The sequence below is a fragment of the Plectropomus leopardus genome, chromosome 22, assembly GCF_008729295.1.
Source record: "Plectropomus leopardus isolate mb chromosome 22, YSFRI_Pleo_2.0, whole genome shotgun sequence".
Lineage (NCBI taxonomy): Eukaryota > Metazoa > Chordata > Actinopteri > Perciformes > Serranidae > Plectropomus > Plectropomus leopardus.
In genome coordinates, this window is record NC_056484.1 from 2319414 (window position 1) to 2334138 (window position 14725).

Sequence of the window (14725 nt, forward strand, 5' to 3'; positions counted from 1 at the left end):
ATCGAGTCCTCGCTTGAGAGCTGCAGGACTGTGACGAGACTCTAGGAAGGAAAACATAAATAAAAAATAAGATGAGAACCATATCAGTGCTCCATGCCGCGTCGATACTCCACCCTTCAAACCCTGAAAAAAAACAAGAAAAAAAAACATCCACCATCCCCAAACCTCCTCATCCGTTTCTAGAAATCTTCTCCGGGAGAAACTGTGCAGTGCTTAAACAGATCTATTTTAATACACGACACAACATTTGAACAAATAATAAAAAAGTTAGAACATTTTTATATTCTTTTATCAAGGAGCAAAAAAAAAAGAAAAAGAAAACAGAACATTGGATTTTCTATTGTTTGCCAGTTCTGCATTCTGACTTCTAGCTTGCAACGTTTGATGTATTATTTTGCCATGAGGAGGCGACGAGGAGACGACAATGACACGTTTAGATGGAAATTAAAATGTCTGTTGGCTGTTGAAGTAGAAGTTTTTTCTTTGTCATTAATAAGGGGACTGTCCAGTGGATAGTGTGTATAGGAAAGTGTTTGTCTTAAATATGCCAATGTAGTTTTTTCTTCTTTATGATGCATTAAAAAGTTGATTGATGGAAGTTGGTAAATGATTAAAGAGTAGTCTCACTTTTTTGTACCAAGTTCTTACGAAAAATGGAATCATTAATAAACAAAATTCAAGAACAAAAAGGTTTGACTCAAGTGCCTGTTTTCATGTCAAAAAACAAGTGATAAAAAAACAGTGCAAGTACTAAAAGATCACATTATGGACAGTTGCTTTTTAACTGTTTCTGTTCAGACTCTCTCCCATCATTGTAAAGTGTGTCATAAAAACGTCATACAAAAGTCATAGGATCGTATGCCATTAAAGTAATATAACAAAAGACAAGGTATAGTGTTTCATAAATAATGCAATTACAAAAATATTGTGGTATAGTATGTAAAAGAAGTCCTTAAAAAAAGCAGAATACTATGCGATAAATATAGAAAAACTTGTAGTATAGTCAAAAATCATAAAAAGATGCCATAGTGTCGTGTTGTCAACAATGATGAAAAATCATCAAAGTATTGTATGTCGTCAAAAGTTATGAAATTATGTCATTTATCGTATGTTGTCCAAAATCATGAAAGTTTGTGCAGTATGTCGTCACAAAACTTCATAGTTGTAATATGCCAGCTCACTTATCATGAAAAAACTTCATATTATAGGATGGCCTCAAAACTCACGAAAAAACATTGTGCTTCATTATGTTTTGAAAAATCGTCATGGTTATAGTATGTTGTCAAAAATCATGAAAAGAATGTCAGAATATATATTTAATGTTGTTAAAAATAATTTTATGTCTTTTGACTTTTGACAATTTTTGTCAAGTTGTCAAAAGTCATGAAAAAAGTGTCAAAAATCATAAAAAAACATCTTAAATCACCAAAAACGTCAGTATACTATGTCGACAAAAAACATGAAAAAATGTCAAATCGTTTCACATGTCGATTAAACAGTTGGCTGTTTTTTCGACATGTGAAACTACATGCTATATTTTGATGTTTTGTGGCATTATTTCACCACGTTGTACCGTGACCTGTCTCAGCATGCTATTCTGTGTTGTTTTCAGCCCTTTTTTGGACGTGTCATATTTTGACATTTTTTTGCCATACTATACTATGTTGATTTCCACCATTTTTTTGACGTGCTTTATAATAATCTTTTTGGCTGTTTTTTCAACATGCTGTACTATGGCATGACTCGATGTGCTATTCTCTGTATCATTCGATCTGCTTAAATACTAGTGTACGAGTGCTAAGAAGTTTCAGGAGGTTTGGTTCAGCTGGTAAATCATGGGTTAATGAGTGTGAGGTTGGTGGTTTGAGTCTTGTTTGGGACAGTTGACTTTTGAAGAGTGGTGTCTACAGCACAGAGCTAAAGGCAAAGTCAGAAACTCACAGATATCAGGAGGTTTGGCTCAGCGGGTAAATCATGTGGTTAGTGTGTGTGAGGTTGGTGGTTCAAATCTTGTTTGGGACAGGTAACTTTTGAAGGAGCATCAAATACATTGGGTTGGGTTGAGAGACAGGAAGGACAGTCAAGAGACATGAAGTTGAGGTGAGAAACAGGAAGTTGGGTTGAAAGACAGGAAGTTGAGTGAAGTTGGAAGATGGAGGTAGAGGATGAGGGGTATAAGATGTGAAAATAGGAAAGTCAGGAAAGTGGCATAGTAATAAGGAAGGAAAGTCAGGAACATAGCATGATGCAACCTAGCGCAAGTCTAGAAAGATGCAAGAAGTAGATGATACATCCCTTATGTCTTGAACGACACGGAGCAGTTCTAAAATGAAGGAAGTCTGTCCAATGAAAACTTAAAACAGTTTAAAAAAAGTTCCCTGCCAAGAACTTAGTTGATTATCGGCCCAACTCATATATCAGTCGAGTTTCGACAGACGTCACTGGCGATACTGAATTTTCCATTTCAGAACCATATGCACCTTATATCCGCAGAGCAGACAGATATTAGCCGATATTTTATATTTTTTGTATTTATGCCATAGAATATCATTTGGCTGTAGATTCATACAGTTTAGACACTGATTGTGATGCTGCAGAACAAATTAAGGCACGTAAAGTTGAGTGATATGTCGTTTTGGCCGATAAATCAGGTTAAATTGTCCCAAAACAGGTAAAACCAGTATCGGCAGATGCATCTGTCGAAATCAAGGATTAATGGCCCGACTCATATATTAGTCGAGTTTTCGACAGACGTCACTGCTGATACTGAATTTTTCATTTTAACACCATATGGACCTTATATCAGTAGAGCAGACAAATGCATCAGCAATTGTCTTCTTGTCTTGTATATGGATCGTTTTCGGCAACCATTTTGGACATTCCCCTTACCTTACCTCAGATTTGGACAATAACCATAAAAGTCACCTGTCCTGAACAGAGCTTGATCCCACATTCTCAGAAGCACCAACCAGTTGTCTAACCCACTGAGCTAAACCTCTTGATGTCTGCATGTTTTCGACGTTGCCTTTAGCTCTGTGCTGTAGACACCAGTCTTCAAAAGACACCTGTCCCAGACAAGGCTCGAACCACCAACCTCACACTTACTAGCCGTGTGATTTACCCACTGAGCCAAACATCCTGACACTTGCTCATTCTCTTTCGCATTTCGGCTTTTTTTCTTTAGTTCTCTTTCAACAAGCCCTCTGACCAACTGAGCTAAACCTTCAGGCATTTCATCTGTGTTTTAAGTTGCACTTCTGACTTTTCTCTGGGAAGCGGCCTTTAAAACTTATCCGCCCTGGATAAGGTTCAAACTCAACACTCCAAATAGGTTTTTTGTTTTAATGTTAATTAATTAATTAATTTTCATGAAATTTTCATGGTTTGGTCTACAAATGATGTACACCAAGATGACATGGAAATTATATGCCCTCCAGTGCCATCTTCTGGGCGCTGGACGTACTACATCATGTGAAATATCTCACACCAGGGTCCAAACTCTCTGTGTGTATTATCCAACTTTCATGGAAATGAGCGGCTGTTTTAGCGGCATACATGGGGGTGCGAGGGCCCTTTCATCACTGTTTGCAGCTTTAATTCTATGTTGTTTTCAACTCTTTTTTTGACATATCATATTTTTACATTTTTCACCATACTATACTATGTTGGTTTTAGCTATTTTTTCAACATGCTTTATGATGATGTTTTTGGCTGTTTTTTTGAAAACAGCCAAAAACATTTTTAGAAACATGCTATACTGCATGACGTGTCTCGACATGTTGTTTTCAGTCCTTTTTTTTGCACGTCAAATTTTTACATTTTTCATCTGTCTTTTTCTGCCATTTATTTGACAAGCTATATTATGATGTTTTTGGCTGATTTTTTAACATGCTATACTATGATGCGTCTCGACATGCTATACTATACTATTGTCATGTCATAGTATAGCATGTTGCAAAATCTGCCAAAAACATCATTATAAAGGATGTTGAAAAATGGGCAATATCGACAAAATATAGTGAGTCTGTGTCTGCCCTTTACGCAAACACTCTAAATAATCGAACGCCAACTCAGACTTGCGAGAGAGTGGCTTCAAGAGGTAAGGTGTTTCTGAGTGCTGGATACCCATCAGTGTTTACTTCACAGTTCACCAGTCCAGGAGATAAACCCACTACCACTCAGGCAGAGGGAGCGTCCGCAATCTGTCCCGTCTTGGGGGATCCAGGGTGGCTCAGGGAGTAGCTCTGGTACTTTCCTACGTTGGTTTTTTGTGAGTTTTTATTCACTTGTGGTCAGTCAAAGCCAAGCAGCAAACTTTAAGTTCGTTTTTGTCCAGCGATGTGTTTCTTTTTTGTCTTGTTTTGTCTTTTAGCCACTCACCAGATTCTCAGAAGGATGAAAAGGCCAGGGATGGTAGAAAAAGGTTAAAACTGCTCGAGGCGGGCTTTATTCAGAGATAAAAATGTCAAAAGCGTAAATCAAAAGCAACAGTTACCTCACTCCCTTTTACAGCGGTTGCATTTAATGTCTAACACAGAGTCTGAGCAAGATGAGGCAAAGCACAAAAGCGCACACACAGTGATCTGTTGGTCCTCTTTATCTGGAGGTCTGTCGGGTCATCGCTCTCTCCACTCTCCGTCTCTCCTCATTGGCTGGTCTTGGGGTGGCGTGTTCGAGTAGAAACTTCCTCCTCCTGCTTGGGGTGTCATGTTTGAGTAGATGCTTCCTCCTGCTGCTGCTCCTGATGCTTCCTCCTTATGTGTTTTCTGTCAGTGGTCACTCAAATGGCTGCTACTGCTGATTCATGAACATGTTAAAAGTTTCTCATGAGCCAGGGTGTTTGCATGTTTGCATGTTCATGAACGGATCCATCTCCCTCGGGGAGAATGAGCGCCTGAGGTTAGAATCTGGGTGCCGTTCTTCGTTCTCGGCTGGTCTCCTGACAATACCGTAGAAAAAACATAGAATAGCATGTCGAAACACGTCTTAGTAAAGCATGTTGACAAAACAGCCAAACAAAAATTTATAAAGCATGTCAAAATAACGGCCAAAATCGACATAATATTGTATGGCTAGAAATATCAAGATGAAATACATGTTGACTATACTATACGACACAAAATTATGACGTTTTTGGTCTTTTTGTCGACATTGCGTGCTATGATGTGACTCTACAAGCTATATGAAGTTTTCAGCAATTCTTGGGACATGCTAAATTTTGAGTTTTTTGGCGTTTTTTTTCCTTCGAAATTGTATGCTGTGGTGCGACTGTACAAACTATAATTAAGTCATTGCAGCCATTTTGGGCCATGTCAAAACGATGCGGTTTTTGGCTATTTTTTTTGACATGCTAAATTTTGACTTTTTTGGCCTTTTTCTCAAATCTGTATGCTAAGGCGTGACTCTACAAGCTATAATAAGTAGTTTTCAGCTATTTTGGAGACATGTCAAAATTTGAAACTTTTTGCCTTGCTATACTATCTGGTTTTTGGCCATTTTTTTGACATGCAAAATTTGGACTTTTTTGGACTTTTTTTTCGAAATTGTATGCTATGGCGGAACTCTACAATCTATAACAAGTTGTTTTCAGCCATTTTTGGGACATGTCAAAATTGGACATGTTTCGCCTAACTAAACTATGCGGTTTTCAGGACATTTTTTTATGACATGCTAAATTATGAGTTTTTTGGCCTATTTTTTTAACCTTTATTCCCACTTTGGATACTATAACGCGCCTCTACAAGGTATTCTATGTCATTTTATGCCATTTTTAGGAGGGGCCTTGGTCGGCCATTTTTTTGACATCCTAAATTATATGGTTTTTTGGCCTTTTATGACCTTTATTCCCACTTTGTATAGTATAATGCGTCTCTAGAAGCTATTCTATGTCATTTTAAGCCATTTTTAGGAGGGGTCAAATTTTGACTTTTTTCGACATGCTATGCTATTGCCTTGGTCGGCCATTTTTTTGACATAATGAATTTTGAGTTTTTTGGCCTTTTTTGACCTTTATTTCCACTTTGAATAGTATGACACGCCTAAACAAGCCATTCTATGTCGTTTTAAGCCATTTTTAGGAGGGGTCAAATTTTGACTTTTTTCGACATGCTATACTATTGCCTTGGTTGGCCATTTTGTTTGACATGCTGAATTATCTGTTTTTTTGGCCTTTTTTGACCTTTATTCCCACTTTGTATAGTATAACGCGTCTCTAGAAGCTATTCTATGTCGTTTTAAGCCATTTTTAGGAGGGGTCAAATTTTGACTTTTTTCGACATGCTATACTATTGCCTTGGTCGGCCATTTTGTTTGACATGCTGAATTATCTGTTTTTTTGGCCTTTTTTGACCTTTATTCCCACTTTGTATAGTATAACGCGTCTCTAGAAGCTATTCTATGTCGTTTTAAGCCATTTTTAGGAGGGGTCAAATTTTGACTTTTTTCGACATACTATACTATTGCCTTGGTCGGCCATTTTTTTTGACATGCTGAATTATTTGAGTTTTTTTTGGCCTTTTTTGACCTTTATTTCCACTTTGTATACTACAACGCGCCTCTACAAGCTATTCTATGTCGTTTTAAGCCATTTTTAGGAGGGGTCAAATTTTGACTTTTTTCGACATGCTATACTATTGCCTTGGTCGGCCATTTTGTTTGACATGCTGAATTATTGTTTTTTTGGCCTTTTTTGACCTTTATCCACTTTGTATAGTATAACGCGTCTCTAGAAGCTATTCTATGTCGTTTTAAGCCATTTTTAGGAGGGGTCAAATTTTGACTTTTTTCGACATACTATACTATTGCCTTGGTCGGCCATTTTTTTGACATCCTAAATTATCTGTTTTTTTGGCCTTTTTTGACCTTTATTTCCCACTTTGTATAGTATAACGTGCCTCTACAAGCTATTCTATGTCATTTTAAGCCATTTTTAGGAGGGGTCAAATTTTGACTTTTTTCGACATGCTATACTATTGCCTTGGTCGGCCATTTTTTTGACATCCTGAATTATTGTTTTTTTGGCCTTTTTTGACCTTTATTTCCACTTTGTATACTACAACGCGCCTCTACAAGCTATTCTATGTCGTTTTAAGCCATTTTTAGGAGGGGTCAAATTTTGACTTTTTTCGACATGCTATACTATTGCCTTGGTCGGCCATTTTGTTTGACATGCTGAATTATCTGTTTTTTTGGCCTTTTTTGACCTTTATTCCCACTTTGTATAGTATAACGCGTCTCTAGAAGCTATTCTATGTCATTTTAAGCCATTTTTAGGAGGGGTCAAATTTTGACTTTTTTCGACATACTATACTATTGCCTTGGTCGGCCATTTTTTGTTTGACATGCTGAATTATCTGTTTTTTTGGCCTTTTTTGACCTTTATATTCCCACTTTGTATAGTATAATAACGCGCTCTAGAAGCTATTCTATGTCGTTTTAAGCCATTTTTAGGAGGGGTCAAATTTTGACTTTTTTCGACATACTATACTATTGCCTTGGTCGGCCATTTTGTTTGACATGCTGAATTATCTGTTTTTTTGGCCTTTTTTGACCTTTATTCCCACTTTGTATAGTATAACGCGTCTCTAGAAGCTATTCTATGTCGTTTTAAGCCATTTTTAGGAGGGGTCAAATTTTGACTTTTTTCGACATACTATACTATTGCTTGGTCGGCCATTTTTTTTGACATCCTGAATTATATGTTTTTTTGGCCTTTTTTGACCTTTATTCCCACTTTGTATAGTATAACGCGCCTCTACAAGCTATTCTATGTCGTTTTAAGCCATTTTTAGGAGGGGTCAAATTTTGACTTTTTTCGACATACTATACTATTGCCTTGGTCGGCCATTTTTTTGACATCCTAAATTTTGTTTTTTTGGCCTTTTTTGACCTTTATTCCCACTTTGTATAGTATAACGCCTCTACAAGTTATTCTATGTCGTTTTAAGCCATTTTTAGGAGGGGTCAAATTTTGACTTTTTTCGACATGCTATACTATTGCCTTGGTCGGCCATTTTTTTGACATGCTGAATTATCTGTTTTTTGGCCTTTTTTGACCTTTATTCCACTTTGTATAGTATAACGCGTCTCTAGAAGCTATTCTATGTCGTTTTAAGCCATTTTTAGGAGGGGTCAAATTTGACTTTTTTCGACATACTATACTATTGCCTTGGTCGGCCATTTTTTTGACATGCTGAATTATCTGTTTTTTTTGGCCTTTTTTGACCTTTATTTCCACTTTGTATAGTATAACGCGTCTCTAGAAGCTATTCTATGTCATTTTAAGCCATTTTTAGGAGGGGTCAAATTTTGACTTTTTTCGACATACTATACTATTGCCTTGGTCGGCCATTTTTTTGACATGCTGAATTATGAGTTTTTTTTGCCTTTTTTGACCTTTATTCCCACTTTGTATACTATAACGCGCCTCTACAAGCTATTCTATGTCGTTTTAAGCCATTTTTAGGAGGGGTCAAATTTTGACTTTTTTCGACATGCTATACTATTGCCTTGGTCGGCCATTTTTTTTGACATGCTGAATTTGTGTTTTTTGGCCTTTTTTGACCTTTATTCCCACTTTGTATAGTATAACGCGTCTCTAGAAGCTATTCTATGTCGTTTTAAGCCATTTTTAGGAGGGGTCAAATTTTGACTTTTTTCGACATACTATACTATTGCCTTGGTCGGCCATTTTTTTGACATGCTGAATTATTTTGAGTTTTTTTGGCCTTTTTTGACCTTTATTCCCACTTTGTATAGTATAACGCCGCTCTAGAAGCTATTTCTATGTCGTTTTAAGCCATTTTTAGGAGGGGTCAAATTTTGACTTTTTTCGACATACTATACTATTGCCTTGGTCGGCCATTTTGTTTGACATGCTGAATTATCTGTTTTTTTGGCCTTTTTTGACCTTTATTCCACTTTGTATAGTATAACGCGTCTCTAGAAGCTATTCTATGTCATTTTAAGCCATTTTTAGGAGGGGTCAAATTTTGACTTTTTTCGACATACTATACTATTGCCTTGGTCGGCCATTTTTTTTTTGACATGCTGAATTATCTGTTTTTTTGGCCTTTTTTGACCTTTATTCCCACTTTGTATATAGTATAACGCGTCTCTAGAAGCTATTCTATGTCGTTTTAAGCCATTTTTAGGAGGGGTCAAATTTTGACTTTTTTCGACATACTATACTATTGCCTTGGTCGGCCATTTTGTTTGACATGCTGAATTATCTGTTTTTTTTTGGCCTTTTTTGACCTTTATTCCCACTTTGTATAGTATACAACGCCCTCTAGAAGCTATTCTATGTCGTTTTAAGCCATTTTTAGGAGGGGTCAAATTTTGACTTTTTTCGACATGCTATACTATTGCCTTGGTCGGCCATTTTTTTTTGACATGCTGAATTATCTGTTTTTTTTTGGCCTTTTTTGACCTTTATTCCCACTTTGTATAGTATAACGCACTCTCTAGAAGCTATTCTATGTCGTTTTAAGCCATTTTTAGGAGGGGTCAAATTTTGACTTTTTTCGACATACTATACTATTGCCTTGGTCGGCCATTTTTTTTGACATCCTAAATTATCTGTTTTTTTGGCCTTTTTTGACCTTTATTCCCACTTTGTATAGTATAACGCGTCTCTAGAAGCTATTCTATGTCGTTTTAAGCCATTTTTAGGAGGGGTCAAATTTTGACTTTTTTCGACATACTATACTATTGCCTTGGTCGGCCATTTTGTTTGACATGCTGAATTATCTGTTTTTTTTGGCCTTTTTTGACCTTTATTCCCACTTTGTATAGTATAACGCCGCACTAGAAGCTATTCTATGTCGTTTTAAGCCATTTTTAGGAGGGGTCAAATTTTGACTTTTTTCGACATACTATACTATTGCCTTGGTCGGCCATTTTGTTTGACATGCTGAATTATCTGTTTTTTTGGCCTTTTTTGACCTTTATTCCCACTTTGTATAGTATAACGCGTCTCTAGAAGCTATTCTATGTCGTTTTAAGCCATTTTTAGGAGGGGTCAAATTTTGACTTTTTTCGACATACTATACTATTGCCTTGGTCGGCCATTTTTTTTTGACATCTGAATTATCTGTTTTTTTGGCCTTTTTTGACCTTTATTCCCACTTTGTATAGTATAACGCCTCTACAAGCTATTCTATGTCGTTTTAAGCCATTTTTAGGAGGGGTCAAATTTTGACTTTTTTCGACATGCTATACTATTGCCTTGGTCGGCCATTTTTTTTTGACATCCTAAATTATATGGTTTTTTGGCCTTTTTTGACCTTTATTCCCACTTTGTATAGTACAACGCACCTCTTCAAGGTATTCTATGTCGTTTTAAGCCATTTTTAGGAGGGGTCAAATTTTGACTTTTTTCGACATGCTATACTATTGCCTTGGTCGGCCATTTTTTTGACATCCTGAATTATGAGGTTTTTTTGGCCTTTTTTGACCTTTATTTCCACTTTGTATAGTATAACGCGTCTCTAGAAGCTATTCTATGTCATTTTAAGCCATTTTTAGGAGGGGTCAAATTTTGACTTTTTTTTTCGACATACTATACTATTGCCTTGGTCGGCCATTTTTTTGACATCCTAAATTTTGTTTTTTTGGCCTTTTTTGACCTTTATTCCCACTTTGTATAGTACAACGCGCCTCTACAAGTATTCTATGTCGTTTTAAGCCATTTTTAGGAGGGGTCAAATTTTGACTTTTTTCGACATGCTATACTATTGCCTTGGTCGGCCATTTTTTTGACATCCTAAATTATATAGTTTTTTTTGGCCTTTTTTGACCTTTATTCCCACTTTGTATACTACAACGCGCCTCTACAAGCTATTCTATGTCGTTTTAAGCCATTTTTAGGAGGGGTCAAATTTTGACTTTTTTCGACATACTATACTATTGCCTTGGTGGCCATTTTTTTGACATCCTAAATTATATTTTTTTTGGCCTTTTTTGACCTTCATTTCCACTTTGTATACTACAACGCACCTCTTCAAAGTATTCTATGTCATTTTAAGCCATTTTTAGGAGGGGTCAAATTTTGACTTTTTTCGACATACTATACTATTGCCTTGGTCGGCCATTTTTTTGACATGATGAATTTTGAGTTTTTTGGCCTTTTTTGACCTTTATTTCCACTTTGAATAGTATGACATGCCTAAACAAGCTATTCTATGTCGTTTTAAGCCATTTTTAGGAGGGGTCAAATTTTGACTTTTTTCGACATACTATACTATTGCCTTGGTCGGCCATTTTTTTTGACATCCTAAATTTTGAGTTTTTTTGGCCTTTTTTGACCTTTATTTCCACTTTGTATACTACAACGCGCCTCTACAAGGTATTCTATGTCGTTTTTAAGCCATTTTTAGGAGGGGTCAAATTTTGACTTTTTTCGACATACTATACTATTGCCTTGGTCGGCCATTTTGTTTGACATGCTGAATTATCTGTTTTTTTGGCGTTTTTTGACCTTTATTTCCACTTTGTATAATATAAGGCACCTTTTCAAGGTATTCTATGTTGTTTTAAGCCATTTTTAGGAGGGGTCAAATTTTGACTTTTTTCGACATACTATACTATTGCCTTGGTCGGCCATTTTTTTTTTGACATGATGAATTTTGAATTTTTTTGGCCTTTTTTGACCTTTATTTCCACTTTGAATAGTATGACATGCCTAAACAAGCTATTCTATGTCGTTTTAAGCCATTTTTAGGAGGGGTCAAATTTTAAATTTTTTGGTATACTATACTATTGCCTTTGTCGGCCATTTTGTTTGACATGCTGAATTATATGGTTTTTTTTTTTTGACTTTTTTGACCTTTATTCCCACTTTGTACAGTATAACGTGCCTCTACAAGTTATTCTATGTCATCTTAAGCCATTTTTAGGAGGGGTCAAATTTTGACTTTTTTCCGACATGCTATACTATTGCCTTGGTCGGCCATTTTGTTTGACATGCTGAATTATCTGTTTTTTTGGCCTTTTTTGACCTTTTTTGACCTTTATTCCCACTTTGTATATAATATAACGCGTCTCTAGAAGCTATTCTGTGTCATTTTAAGCCATTTTTAGGAGGGGTCAAATTTTGAATTTTTTCGACATACTATACTATTGCCTTGGTCGGCCATTTTTTTGACATCCTAAATTATGAGTTTTTTGGCCTTTTTTGACCTTTATTCCCACTTTGTATAGTATAAAGCGCCTCTACATGCTATTCTATGTCGTTTTAAGCCATTTTTAGGAGGGGTCAAATTTTGACTTTTTTCCACATACCTTGTCGGGCCATTTTGTTTGACATGCTAAATTGTGATTTTTTTGGCCTTTTTTAACCTATATTACCACTTTGTATAGTATAAAGCGCCTCAACCACTAATTCTATATCGTTTTAAGTCTATTTTTAGGAAGGGTCAAATTTTGACTTTTTTCGACATACTTTACTATTGCCTTTGTCGGCTATTTTTTCTGACATGCTGAAAAAATTCAGTCAAGTCAGTCAAAATTTGTCCCCTCCTAAAAATGGCGTAAAACGACATAGAATAGCTTGTTGAGGCATGTCATACCATACAAAATGGGAATAAATGTAAAAAAACTCATAATTCGTCAAACCGACCAAGGCAATAGTATAGTATGTCGAAAAAAGTCAAAATTTGACCCCTCCTAAAAATGGTTTAAAATGACATTGAATAGCTTGTTAAGGCACGTCATACTATTCAAAGTGGGAATAAAGGTCAAAAAAGGCCAAAAACCCCATAATTTAGTATGTCAAAAAAATTGCTGACAAGGCAATAGTATTGCTTCATGGTATGAGGCTTTTCTGCATGCTCTCATTCCAATTAATGGAAAAAATATATTAGCATGGCTTCAAATATCGTTAAAAGTCATAGTATAATACGTTGTCAAAAATCATGAGAAAAATGTAATATGTTTGCATGTTGTCCAAAAAATATCAATTAAAATAAAAAAAACAAAAAAAAACCAAAAAACTATTATTTAAAATTTTTTTAATGACTTGTTTATTTTTAATGACACACTACACCAGGTGTCGAAAAAAAACCCCTAAACTTACGCTCAGTCTCCACTAAAATGAATAAAAGAATATCACTGATCCTTACATGAGTATACAGTATAATATTACTACAACACAAATGTGATCAGAGAAACCTCTTGGCACACCATATATGCATGGACACACAAAGACAGACACACACACACAAACACATACACACACACACACACACACACACACACACACAGAAGTTAAACATACATAAACTCAGTATGTTTGACATCATACAGACAATCAGACCTTCAGATAGGAAGCAAAACATAGTGTGTAAAGATGCACAAATCACATGTTCTTTCATGTATTAAATTTTTCTACCACACAAAGGCCTCTATTTTTTTTTTGATGACTGAGAACCAATTTAGGGAGCCAAGGAAAATGATGGATTGGTATAGGAAATATGAAAATGTAAAGTAAACAAAACATCTTAACATCTCTCACTTCTACTTTAAACTAACAAGTTATCCACCAAAACTGCCAACTTAAACTAGCAGCACTGGCATTTATAACAGAACATAATGTCTGCGACACTCACAAGGTGCAACAAGTTGCCATGCAACCAGTAGTTTTCATTAAGTTGTCATTCCTAAACTGACAGACTCTTGGTAGGAGGGCACAGTCTGATGCAGTCTCCTTGGACTACATGTGATCTCATGAAAGTGCTGAAATTGCCCACAGATGATTCAAATATTAAGACGTGCATTTCATGCAGCAATCAGGCAGCACACAATTTTTTTTCTGAGCACTGCTGAGAAAATTTGATGTGATACATTCTCTAAAAGCGGAACAAAAACGCTGTTACGGATAAAATTAACTGATAAAAATGTGTATTTTTACTTAAACCGGCACATAAAAAAATCAAATCTAGAAAAGATCTCTGCAAGGCCGTGCAATACAACTGTAGTCACTCTAGTCAATTTTACGATCAAGCAGGCACTGCATGTAAAATAAAGATACTATATAATTATGAGGATGGGTGTATTTTTAATAACTAAAACACAGCAACAAAGCTTCTTCTGGACTTCTAATGGTATTAACTTTGTAGGCTACAGAACAACAAAAACAAATGACAAAACTCAATTAGAGAGACAAGAAATAATCAATTAAACACTGAAACTTAGATTTACATCAGTTTTCTTGTACAGCATTCATTCATTTTTCGTAAGCATTTAAACCTGAGAAACTTCAGTAAAATGGAAACATGGAAATAAGGAAGCAAGCAACTCGGCAAGATACGTCCCGCAAAAATTAGTAAAAGGTGACAAGAAAAATGACGTGAAAAAAGAGAAATTTTTGAGAAAATTCTCCAATCTACCATTTCCATATATATTTATATATTATAATTACATTTAAAATAATGTTACTTTGACATGTTTTGATTTTTTCCAGGCCATTTACATGTTTGTTTTTCTTTGTTGCTTATTTTTAGGTTACTTGTAACTTTTACTAATTTCTAGCTAATTTGGGGGTCATTTCTTGTACAGTTGCTTATTGCCTTTTCTTACGTTCTTGAAAAAAAAATCAGGCTAATTTGCTCAAGTTTCAAACTACAGAGAAGAAGACAAAATGTTTCACCTCTGAAACACTCACGGTGTAGTCTGATGCTGTGCAGGAGACAAAACCGGGTCGCAGCTCACGCAACGCAGCTGGACC